The 12,538-nt window shown below is 36.2% G+C and overlaps 1 pseudogene; it reads right to left on the reverse strand.

Moving 5' to 3' along the window:
• Nucleotides 1–1,265: 1,265 nt before the first annotated feature.
• LOC131177937 (methylenetetrahydrofolate reductase (NADH) 2-like) overlaps nucleotides 1,266–12,538 on the reverse strand; it is a 39,393-nt pseudogene continuing 28,120 nt past the window's right edge.

Consider the following 12,538-nt stretch of genomic DNA (forward strand, 5'->3'; position numbering starts at 1 on the left):
GTTTGCAAATGGACATATTTCTAGCGACAGATTCATCCAAAGAATTAAAAATTCAATGTAGATATGGTAGTATTCGATGCCCGAGTTCTTGTAGTAGTCATATCAGATTATGATTAAGCGGCTAATATATATATATATATATATATATATATATATATATATAATGAAAATTAGTCTGTAATGAAAAGAGAAGAGAAGTAAATTCTACTATATGAATGAAACTGGAAGGTCTTTGACTTTTAGCTACTAATTTTTGTCAGAAATATCATTGGGGCTTTATCTGCTTTCCGTCACACTCATAGCAACCTTTGGACTCCCTATCTAATTGTTCAAGAGTTTCTTCTTCCTCACTTATTTGTGCAGACTCGATTCCTCTCTTCTACCGAGGTTGTATGCAAGATACAATGAGATACAATCCTTCCGTAACGCTATGCCCGAGAAACACCAGATACCCTCCATCCAAAGACCGCTTAAATCAATTGTAGATTTTGAAGGTACAAAGAAGAACAGTAGAAGCATAATGAGTAATATGTGGCTGAAAGTGGAGTTTCTAGTTTATTTTCTTTTACATGTGTAATGTGCTTGCAGCAGAGAATTTTATTGATCCTGTAGTTCTTATTTTGACCAGTTTAACATCAATGATCAAATGAGCACTAATTCCACTTTGTAGGCTATCAATTGTCGAGAATTGAAAGAAATTCTTAGGTAAATTTTTAATCGTTCTTAAATTATGAATGATACGCCATAAATCTATTATAGCCACATGATAAACTTTTAAATTTAGTGCCAATCCTCGCCATCTTTAGTCAAGAGTCTAACCATTAGGGGCTAAGGGATTACCCTAGTAGTTTAATCATACCTCAAAAATTTCCAAAAAATTAAAAAGAAAACAGAGGAGAAGAAAGAAAGAAACAGAGCTAAGGTTGTATTGGAATGGGAGAGCTAACACCAAGGAGGGCCAAGATTATCAAAGGGTAAAATCCATAGCTTCACTTTATGACTATGCAGAGGAGTGTGGCAACTCAATAAAGAATGGTAATTAATACATATGCATTAGGCCAAGAATTTGTCGCCACTTGAAATGGCTTTTGCACTATAACCCGGAGGGAGGTGTCAAAATCCCAATGAATTATTTATTACATATCATCAAGAACTCAAAAACACCACAATGAAACAGAGCGATGTTTAAACTTATAATAAATACACCATTTTGAGTGGCTTTAATGGGATCTTAGAAAATGGAGGAGCAGCCACAGCAGCTAACCTCATAAATCAGCAAAAGCCGCAAAAATATCACCATCTATGTAATCATTATCTACCAAGCTGACCAAAAGGTGGCTGCTCTGCATCTACAAAAATTTAACATTGTATGGTTAATAAAAATTGAATCCTTGCCAAAAGATCAAGTGTTTATGGGAAGGGCATGCAATTTTTGAAACAAGCTGAAAACGTGTGTACACAAAATTGTAACAAGATACATCTTCAAGCAATTTTCTAGATGGATCATCCTCTGGGTACAAGGAAGCCCAACCTCTAGACAGGGTTTCAAAAGCCTCATCCTTCCACACATTGAAGCTGGCGGAATCAACCACAGTTGGTTGGATAATCTGTTTTGCTGGGAAGACTCCCAGGTTACCACATTCACATCATTTGGACCGACATTAGAAAGCAAAGTCCCTCCCTTGTTCACAGCTACATAAGTTATTAGAGGGAAGGACTTGCACTTGTCAACAAGAACTTGTAGCTTGTCAGTGGAGCAGAAAACTCCAAATAAGCTTTCTGATAAACATATCCTTCATGTCCTCCCCAACCTGCAGGCATAAAGCAAAAGTGGATAAATGAGATATGTCCTATGTAATTTCACACCCAATTAAAATCTAAGTCTTATTTTCATAAATATAAAACTCTAAACCTAGTTCCAATTTTCCACCGGGAAATCTGAATCTCATACTGAGAAACAAGATTTGCAACAGAAGAAATTCTAAACCGTTAATAAGAGCACAGGTGCCTTTTCTTAATCAGTAGCATTTAACTTACGAGATGGGCTAGCAGAATGCCCCCTCATTCTTTGAGAATCAGAAAGATTTTTTCAAGTTTGAATTTGTTCATTTGGAATCTGGGTTCTTCTACTTCATTTTTATTTATTTTTATTATTTTTTCCTCTCTTTTCTTTTTTTATTCCCTTCCGTCATTCCTTAAGTCCCATAGGTTTGATCCTCAGAGAATCTATTTCGCAACCCCAAAGAACTCAGGGGAGGGTGACTCAATGGAGTAACTTTAACATTACACCAAAGCCACCCTCTTATAATGTAACCAAAAACCAAACAAAATTTAAAACACCGCTCAAATCTTAATCATTTTATATATAAAGCATCCACAATGTGATGATTATATTTTTTATTAAGAATCCTTCATTGCCTATTGCAATTAAAAATTAAGCAACCCTATATGAATAGGAGGAAAATTTGTGCCAAAACCCAAATGAAGCACTTCCAAAATTTTATGATCATCAAAGTTAAAGTAATATAATGGCCTATCTGTTCTTGTGATTTGTCACGTGCTTTGTACATGTCTTTTAAATTTTTGAAACATGATTATTGTGGTGTATTAGAGTACATAAAACACATAAGCACAAAATTTTACTTACCAACAGATGGAGAATCGATTTTTCCCATTGTGACTAGTTGACTATTGATAGTCAAGAATCCCTTCAAATTGATCTTCCCAGTTGTTCATTAATGATCTTTGACTCTGGTTGAAGGCCATCCAATTCTGACCAAGGGATAATTTTCAACTTCCCAAGGCAATGTTTTTTAAATTTCTGATATTCAAAAATTGCAAATGACATGAGCATGTGTTGTCATAATCGACTGGATTAAAAGAAGAAGAGAACGCAGCTGATAACTTATTATGAGTAGAAAGTACGTCAAGAATATCTTCAATACTATTCAATGGAGTTACACATTCATCATGAAGTTTCTTGTCACGGGCATGTTGTAACACCCCTATGTTCGGTAGTGCGTTCTACTATTTCGGTGACCAGTGTTGTCCAGACAGCTAGGATGCCTAGAACTACACTTCGATATGTGTGAGGAGACATAAAATAATGAAATACAAGAAAAGAAAATACAAGAAAAACAAGGGAAAAATAATAGTAAAGAAATGCAATCAAGTTAAGCGAGCCGAGAACCCTAGCGATGGTGATCAGATCGGGAAGTCACGGCGTAGACCGTTGACTAACCCTGGACCGCGGGGAACCCTGGAAAATATTTTTAGGACTTAAATAGACCCCTATTGAAGTATAAATATCATTAGAAATATCAAAGAAAAATTAAATAATTAGTATAAAGAAAAGTGAGAAATCGAAAAACGGACAAAACCCGGTGTTACCGAAAAATCAGGAATGCAACCCGAACAAGGGCATTATGGTCATTTGACACCCCGAGTTGTCTTTTGACCTAAATGTCCATTAAAAATACATGATATTACACTTGGAAAATATAATGAAAAATTAAATTAGTGGTACCTAATATAAATAGTAAAAATGGGGAGTTAAATGTGGGAAAATGAAATTTGTGAATAAACTAATATTAAAGGCCCTTAGTGCTCCACTCACCCACCAAAGTGGACCACTTATTCATCAATTTGGACCAGCAGATTGTCATCTTCCTCACTTCTCAAAATTTCAGCCGTGAACCTCCATTGAAGATACTCCATGGCCAAAGCTTAACCAAGCCATGCAACCATGATTTAGCCACATTTTTCACTAACTTCCTTCACAAAAACTGTTCTACACCACTTGGGCAGTAGGTAGGCAGTAAGAAGACCAAGTTTTGGAGAGGTTTTGAAGAATTTCCAAAGTGGTAAGTTTGTGTTTTTGGGTTATTGCTTCATTAAACTTAGTAAGAATGTTATGGGTACTTAAATGATGAAGAAATTTTGAGGTTTTGGTGAGTTATTATTATGTACTAATTTTGGTAGCCATGGAAACACTTTGAAGGCAGTTTATTTGTGCTTGTAAATGGTGAATTAAATGATTGATTAAATGTATATTGTGTAGGAAATTGTTTGGGTGATGTATACTTAGTATATGTAACGATCGGGAACCAACCACTAGAGGAATTGTCCGCTTTGGCCATAAGCCTCATGGTTTTGTCCCATAGGTGGAATGGAGAACTTCCCAGGAGGTCACCCATCCTAGGATTTCTCTCAAGCGAGCACGTTTAACCCTGGAGTTCTTCCAACTCTCCAGGCCATTCCACCAAAAGGCGCCTCTAGTGATTAGTTCCCCCATCTTATATATCATTACTTTTGAGCCCAAGACCATCTCCGTGCTTTGCCGATGTGGGATTTTCCTAAGGGACCTTTCTCCCCCCCTTTCGAGACTCAGCGTCCTCGCTGAGGTTTGCCCCACCATCGCCCAAGAGGACACGCGAGTGGCTCTGATACCAATTGTAACGATCGGGAACTAACCACTAGAGGAATTGTCCGCTTTGGCCATAAGCCTCACGGTTTTGTCCCATAGGTGGAATGGAGAACTTCCCAGGAGGTCACCCATTCTAGGATTTCTCTCAAGCGAGCACGTTTAACCCTGAAGTTCTTCCAACTCTCCAGGCCATTCCATCAAAAGGCGCCTCTAGTGATTACCTCCCGGTAGCAACTCCGTACAGTCTACTGTTCCGGTGACCGGTGTTGGTCCGGACAGCTAGAACGTCCGGAAAAAATATTCAAATCAAAGTGAGGGACCATAATTAACTCAAATATTAATGAGAAAAATTTAGTAAAAATTTTAGAAATAAAATACAGTTAAGTCAAAAGAGCCGGTGCCCAAGCGATGGGTAACCAGAGGTAAGTTGCGGTTCTCGCAACGAGGAGCCCTAAACCCAGGGGAAAAATTATAAAATAATTTTTGGGACTCCAGAGAAGGGTCATTGAGGTTCCTATGGCATTAGAATTCCAAGAAAATATTTAGAAAAATTTTTCAATCGGTACAGACAATTTTGACCCGTTAAGCCAAACGGAGTGCATTTTGGTCATTTCGCCTTCAGAGGTGATTTTTGGCCGACTTGTCCAGTTAAGTAAATAATTAATATGACATAAAATATGAAGAAATATTACTAAAAATTAAATTGAAATGTGGTAGAAAAGAAAAGAAAAAAAAATGAAGGAAATTAGGGATAATGACATCACATGATGTCATTTACATACCCTCCACCAATCACCATTCAATAAGTCTTTTTTTTAAACAATTAAAAGAGACAAATGGACTCAAAATTCTGCTGTTTCCTTCTTCTTCTTCAGCCAAAATGTGAATCTCTCCCTCTTCTCCCTCCATTGATTTTCAAACAAAAGCTTCATTTCTCATGCTTCCTCACCATATTTCCTCAAGACCCCAACACTAAAATGAATCCTTGGACCTAAAGGAAGTGTTTGGCAGCCAAGAGAGTACAAGAAAATGAAGATTTAACTTGGATAAATCTGCCCTACAAGAGGTTAAAGTGAGGTTAGTGCCTACTTATATATATACTTCTTTGATTCCATGTTAGAAGCTTGAAATAAGTGAGAAATTGTAAATTAAATGAATAAAAGTTAAGTGTATGCATCCCTTGAATTTTTGGCAGCCCTAAGGAAGGATGAGTTTGATTGTTTTAATGAATTTAGAGTGGATAGAAATGATGTTTAAGGTATGAATATGCATGGATGTTGAACTAGTGTGCTAATTGAGGTTTATGGGCAAATTGAATTGGACATTAGGGTTTTGAGAAGTGAAAAATTGATTTGGCTTATGAAATTGTTAGAGCACATTTTAATGGTCAATTAGTGACCATTTTAGGTAAGTTGACCATATTATGAACTGAAAAATAGGATTGCAAAGTGAAGTTGTAGGCTGCCCTAGGACAGCAGAGGGTGAAAATTCAGTCCACTTGCACTGCCATAACTTTGGCTGTGCAGGTCCAATTGATGTTTGGCCAATTGGACATGAAACTAGGCTTATAATGGCACATTTTTTCTGAAGAAACCATGCCCAAAAGACCAAAGCAAGAGGACCAAAACTTGGCCCCAATCCGGATACCACGCAAACACTGCAGAAATGACCAAATGAGCAGTAGTGCTGTTCATTTGGCCATAACTCATTGTAGATATGGTCAATTGACCTAAAATTTTTACAACAACAAGAAACGATATAGACAAACAACTTTCATGAAGAAACCTACCCCAAATAATGCCATTAACCCATTCAAATGATTGGGCAAAGTTAAGTTATCAAACTGCAACTCTGCAGATTTACATTTGAACAGTAATATTTGGATGACTATAACTCCCTCTAGAAAACTCGGATTTAGGCGATTCTTGAACCGATGGAAACCTAAGGTATAGTAGAACATTTCATATGAAGAAAGTTAGGCCAAATTATGAACTTAACTTGATCAAATTACTGACCAAAGTTGGACCAAAATCTGCTAAAACCCAAAAGTGCAAAGCATGAGCGATTGCGTGAACAGTAAACTTATTTTGGCCATAACTTGAGCTACAAAACTCCAAATGGAGTGATTCAAAAAAGGAAATTCAACTAGACAGAATAAGGAACAACTTTCATGTTTACCATTTCCTCAAATTCCCACTGTAAAAATAACAAATGGAACAGTAAAAATGAAGCATGAAAATCGAAAATTTTGCTCAATTAGCATTAAGCTTAAAAATGGTATTGGCAACCAATACCAACAAGTTTGAAATACAAAATGTGGTATGTTTGAGGTGTTAAAACCAATACACCTATTTTCTATCCAAAAGTCAACATTTTTGTTGACCAATGAGGTGAATAGTGACACCAAAACCAAAAATTGGCATTTTTGCCAAAATGACCTAAGCTTTGAGAAAGTGACCAAAACCAATAAGTTTTGAATACAAAATGTGGTATGTTGGGAGTACTAAAACCAATGTACCTATTGTTCATGCAAAAGTCAACATTTTAGTTGACTAATGAAATGAATAGTGACATGAAAACTTGAAATTCAAAAATTGTGAAACTTAAAAGTGCAAAATGCCCTAGTAGGCCTAATGTGATTGGTTTGGATAGATTGGCATGCCAATAGGGTATTGTTTTAGCAGTACTGCGAAAGGAAAGGCTTTGTGCCTGTATTCATGGCTTTATGCCCGTATTCATGGCTTTTATGCCCGTATTCATGGCTTTTATGCCCGATTATGTGATATCATGGCTTTTTAGCCATACTGACTGCATACGTGGTTGACGTTCTGCGTCCCATGGTATGACGCCCGAACGCTGCAATGTCGGTGCCAAGACGTTATCGATCGATCGTCAAAGATAGGTTACTTGGGCATGGAAAAGTATAACTGTGATTGAACTGATTATTAAAGAAAATATGAAAATTAAGTATCAGGAATGATTACCAAAAATAAAAAGAAGCTCAAGATCATGAAAAAAATAATTAACAAAATGCATGAAGAAGTTAATATCATAAAACATGATTAGCCCTCGACTAAACAATAAGTTAGTAATTACTCATTTCTTATGAACACAATGGCTAAGAAATTATGATTTTTATTTGCATATTATATTTTCTTGTATTATGGGCACCACTAAGCTTTATGCTTAGCGTGTCGCTTTTGCAACGAGTAGGTACTGAAGATTTGGACAGAGGGCCCAGTAGACCACAGATTCGGTAAGGCAGTTCACAGTTCTTTATAGTGTTCGTGTCACCTCAACTTCTGCAGTGCATTGGTAGGACACTAGGTGTCATTTTGGCATTCTGTAATAAAATTTGATTTTCTCATATGTAATGAAACTTATGTAATGTATTTTGATTTTCATGTAAATAATGCAAATTTGTGCTTGTAAATGGAAAAGTGAATATTGATCTGTAACTGTTACATGACTATCAAACAAGATAAATGATTGAGAATTGAAATTGAGAAATGAATGGTTGACAAATGTTGAGATGATGATTATTGGAGTTTGAGAGTAATTGAATACGAATATATGAATATTGGAAGTGTTTTTCATAGGTTCCGAAGAACTGTTTTCTCCATTTTTAGCCGGTACTCTGCCGGATTTTCAATAAAATTCTCGGAACCTCAAATAAATTATAATTTCGATAAATGGCTTAAATAAATTATATTTCACAAGTTATAATCAAAAGGAAGAATAAAAATGAATTAAGATAAAATAGAGTGCTCGGCACACTGAGTGGCATAACTTGCTCGGCTACACTGTAGTCGGGTAAGGGGTGTCACATTTAGTGGTATCAGAGCGCGGTTTAGGTGTTTCTGGACCTAGATAGATTGCATATCATGCATTGCATTCATAAGAGTCGAGGTGACACTATTGAAGATCTGTATTTCCCGTTTATTTTAGGTTAAGGTATGGAATAAGAGAGTGAAGATACAATGAGATAGCGAATGGACATGAGAAGGAGACTGTATTTAAGATGAAAGTGGATGAGTACAGAATTATTTGAGGATAGGATTGAAACTAAGGAGAAAGTGAAGTAGGATAACACGGAGAGGTGAAGAAATAAGGAGGTAGTAGTTCCTCGACTATTTACACTGGGTAAATTTCGAGGACGAAATTTAAATAAGAGGGGAAGAGTTGTAACATCCTCCCGGTAGCAACTCCGTACAGTCTACTGTTCCGGTGACCGGTGTCGGTCCGAACAGCTAGAACGTCCGGAAAAATATTCAAATCAAAGTGAGGGACCATAATTAACTCAAATATTAATGAGAAAAATTTAGTAAAAATTTTAGAAATAAAATATAGTTAAGTCAAAAGAGCCGGTGCCCAAGCGATGGGTAACCAGAGGTAAGTTGCGGTTCTCGCAACGAGGAGCCCTAGACCCGGGGGAAAAATTATAAAATAATTTTTGGGACTCCAGAGAAGGGTCATTGAGGTTCCTATGGCATTAGAATTCCAAGAAAATATTTAGAAAAATTTTTCAATCGGTACAGACAATTTTGACCCGTTAAGCCAAACGGAGTGCATTTTGGTCATTTCGCCTTCAGAGGTGATTTTTGGCCGACTTGTCCAGTTAAGTAAATAATTAATATGACATAAAATATGAAGAAATATTACTAAAAATTAAATTGAAATGTGGTAGAAAAGAAAAGAAAAAAAAATGAAGGAAATTAGGGATAATGACATCACATGATGTCATTTACATACCCTCCACCAATCACCATTCAATAAGTCTTTTTTTTAAACAATTAAAAGAGACAAATGGACTCAAAATTCTGCTGTTTCCTTCTTCTTCTTCAGCCAAAATGTGAATCTCTCCCTCTTCTCCCTCCATTGATTTTCAAACAAAAGCTTCATTTCTCATGCTTCCTCACCATATTTCCTCAAGACCCCAACACTAAAATGAATCCTTGGACCTAAAGGAAGTGTTTGGCAGCCAAGAGAGTACAAGAAAATGAAGATTTAACTTGGATAAATCTGCCCTACAAGAGGTTAAAGTGAGGTTAGTGCCTACTTATATATATACTTCTTTGATTCCATGTTAGAAGCTTGAAATAAGTGAGAAATTGTAAATTAAATGAATAAAAGTTAAGTGTATGCATCCCTTGAATTTTTGGCAGCCCTAAGGAAGGATGAGTTTGATTGTTTTAATGAATTTAGAGTGGATAGAAATGATGTTTAAGGTATGAATATGCATGGATGTTGAACTAGTGTGCTAATTGAGGTTTATGGGCAAATTGAATTGGACATTAGGGTTTTGAGAAGTGAAAAATTGATTTGGCTTATGAAATTGTTAGAGCACATTTTAATGGTCAATTAGTGACCATTTTAGGTAAGTTGACCATATTATGAACTGAAAAATAGGATTGCAAAGTGAAGTTGTAGGCTGCCCTAGGACAGCAGCAGAGGGACTGAAAATTCAGTCCACTTGCACTGCCATAACTTTGGCTGTGCAGGTCCAATTGATGTTTGGCCAATTGGACATGAAACTAGGCTTATAATGGCACATTTTTTCTGAAGAAACCATGCCCAAAAGACCAAAGCAAGAGGACCAAAACTTGGCCCCAATCCGGATACCCTGCAAACAGCCCCTGCAGAAATGACCAAATGAACAGTAGTAACTGTTCATTTGGCCATAACTCACTGTAGATATGGTCAATTGACCTAAAATTTTTACAACAACAAGAAAAGATATAGACAAACAACTTTCATGAAGAAACCTACCCCAAATAATGCCATTAACCCATTCAAATGATTGGGCAAAGTTAAGTTATCAAACCTGCAACTCTGCAGATTTACATTTGAACAGTAATATTTGGATGACTATAACTCCCTCTAGAAAACTCGGATTTAGGCGATTCTTGAACCGATGGAAACCTAAGGTATAGTAGAACATTTCATATGAAGAAAGTTAGGCCAAATTATGAACTTAACTTGATCAAATTACTGACCAAAGTTGGACCAAAATCTGCTAAAACCCAAAAGTGCAGCATGAACAGTGCACGTGAACAGTAAACTTATTTTGGCCATAACTTGAGCTACAAAACTCCAAATGGAGTGATTCAAAAAAGGAAATTCAACTAGACAGAATAAGGAACAACTTTCATGTTTACCATTTCCTCAAATTCCCACTGTAAAAATAACAAATGGAACAGTAAAAATGAAGCATGAAAATCGAAAATTTTGCTCAATTAGCATTAAGCTTAAAAATGGTATTGGCAACCAATACCAACAAGTTTGAAATACAAAATGTGGTATGTTTGAGGTGTTAAAACCAATACACCTATTTTCTATCCAAAAGTCAACATTTTTGTTGACCAATGAGGTGAATAGTGACACCAAAACCAAAAATTGGCATTTTTGCCAAAATGACCTAAGCTTTGAGAAAGTGACCAAAACCAATAAGTTTTGAATACAAAATGTGGTATGTTGGGAGTACTAAAACCAATGTACCTATTGTTCATGCAAAAGTCAACATTTTAGTTGACTAATGAAATGAATAGTGACATGAAAACTTGAAATTCAAAAATTGTGAAACTTAAAAGTGCAAAATGCCCTAGTAGGCCTAATGTGATTGGTTTGGATAGATTGGCATGCCAATAGGGTATTGTTTTAGCAGTACTGCGAAAGGAAAGGCTTTGTGCCTGTATTCATGGCTTTATGCCCGTATTCATGGCTTTTATGCCCGTATTCATGGCTTTTATGCCCGATTATGTGATATCATGGCTTTTTAGCCATACTGACTGCATACGTGGTTGACGTTCTGCGTCCCATGGTATGACGGCCCGAGGCACTGCAATGTCCAGTGCCAACGACCCGTTATCCAGTCCAGTCGTCCAGTATAGGTTACTTGGGCATGGAAAAGTATAACTGTGATTGAACTGATTATTAAAGAAAATATGAAAATTAAGTATCAGGAATGATTACCAAAAATAAAAAGAAGCTCAAGATCATGAAAAAAATAATTAACAAAATGCATGAAGAAGTTAATATCATAAAACATGATTAGCCCTCGACTAAACAATAAGTTAGTAATTACTCATTTCTTATGAACACAATGGCTAAGAAATTATGATTTTTATTTGCATATTATATTTTCTTGTATTATGGGCACCACTAAGCTTTATGCTTAGCGTGTCGCTTTAACGCAGTAGGTGCGAAGATTTGGACAGAGGGCCCAAGAGACCACAGTTCGGTAAGGCGGTTCACGATTCTTTATAGTGTTCGTGTCACCTCAACTTCTGCAGTGCATTGGTAGGACACTAGGTGTCATTTTGGCATTCTGTAATAAAATTTGATTTTCTCATATGTAATGAAACTTATGTAATGTATTTTGATTTTCATGTAAATAATGCAAATTTGTGCTTGTAAATGGAAAAGTGAATATTGATCTGTAACTGTTACATGACTATCAAACAAGATAAATGATTGAGAATTGAAATTGAGAAATGAATGGTTGACAAATGTTGAGATGATGATTATTGGAGTTTGAGAGTAATTGAATACGAATATATGAATATTGGAAGTGTTTTTCATAGGTTCCGAAGAACTGTTTTCTCCATTTTTAGCCGGTACTCTGCCGGATTTTCAATAAAATTCTCGGAACCTCAAATAAATTATAATTTCGATAAATGGCTTAAATAAATTATATTTCACAAGTTATAATCAAAAGGAAGAATAAAAATGAATTAAGATAAAATAGAGTGCTCGGCACACTGAGTGGCATAACTTGCTCGGCTACACTGTAGTCGGGTAAGGGGTGTCACATTTAGTGGTATCAGAGCGCGGTTTAGGTGTTTCTGGACCTAGATAGATTGCATATCATGCATTGCATTCATAAGAGTCGAGGTGACACTATTGAAGATCTGTATTTCCCGTTTATTTTAGGTTAGGGTATGGAATAAGAGAGTGAAGATACAATGAGATAGTGAATGGACATGAGAAGGAGACTGTATTTAAGATGAAAGTGGATGAGTACAGAATTATTTGAGGATAGGATTGAAACTAAGGAGAAAGTGAAGTAGGATAACACGGAGAGGTGAAGAAATAAGGAGGTAGTAGTTCCTC

This window comes from Hevea brasiliensis, chromosome 2 (genome assembly GCF_030052815.1).
Source record: "Hevea brasiliensis isolate MT/VB/25A 57/8 chromosome 2, ASM3005281v1, whole genome shotgun sequence".
NCBI classification, from domain to species: Eukaryota; Viridiplantae; Streptophyta; class Magnoliopsida; order Malpighiales; family Euphorbiaceae; genus Hevea; species Hevea brasiliensis.